Here is a 1,106-nt window from a genome sequence, read left to right as displayed (position 1 = left end):
TCCATGTTGTCTTATTTTATGGCAAGGAAATAACCCCAGTTGTTGAGTTGCTCATGAATGGACAGAGACAAAATCATATGGTGTTTTTGCTGGGGTTGATAAGAGAATAGATGCAGGGAGACAGGTCTGGGGTAGATATGTAATATCTAAAGGTTTGTCACATGGAAGATGGAGCAAACTTGCCCTTGTCGAACCAATGGATTCAAGCTACAAAGAAAAGAGATTCTAGCAAAATATCAGGAAGAACTTTCTTATGATGATGATGATGATGATGATACCTTTATTGTCATTGTACAACCTGTGTACAATGAAATTAAACGAGCCTCCCTCCCCACCCAAACACTCAATCTCTTATCGAACAACACACCATCTCGCAAGTCAATTTTGCTATGTTATTTTCCATTCAACAGCCTAACAGCCCATGGATAGAAGCTATTTTTTAGCCTGTTGGTACGGCTGATTATATTTCTATATCTCCTGCCCGAGGGTAGAAGATTAAAGAGGTGATGGCCGGGGTGTGAGTCATCCCTGAGAATTTTTCTCGCTCTCCTAAGGCAACGATCCCTTGCGATGTCATCTAGTGGACTCAAGGGATAGCCCATGATATCATGTGCTGTATTCACCTACCCTCTGTAGAGACTTTCTGTCTGTGGCTGTCAGGCCAGCATACCACACTGTAATACAATATGAAAGGACACTTTCTATTGTGGACCGGTAAAAGGAGTTCAACAATTGTTGTTTAACATTATTCTTTTGCAAGACCCTGAGGAAATGGAGTCTTTGTTGGGCCTTTGACAGCAGAATGGACTCACTTGGAGGTGGTGGACTCTCCTTCACTGAAGATTTTTAAGGAGAGATTGGATGGCCATCTGTCATGTATGATTTGGTAGAAAATCCTGTATTGCAGGGGATTGGACTAGATGACCATTGGGGTCATTTCCAGCTCTAAAATTCTGTGATTCTATATAGAGCTGGGTATTGTTTGTATATCAATGGTACTGAAAGCACTAGGATTTAATGAGACCTCCTAAGGAGACTACAGAGGGAGGGGAGGGAGAGAAGAATAAGTGCCTAAAGCAGACCCCTTGGGGACTTCAATGGAACAA

Source organism: Podarcis tiliguerta, assembly GCF_965153285.1.
Source record: "Podarcis tiliguerta genome assembly, chromosome: 3".
In the NCBI taxonomy this organism is placed as follows: domain Eukaryota; kingdom Metazoa; phylum Chordata; class Lepidosauria; order Squamata; family Lacertidae; genus Podarcis; species Podarcis tiliguerta.
This window is presented reverse-complemented; position numbering follows the sequence as displayed.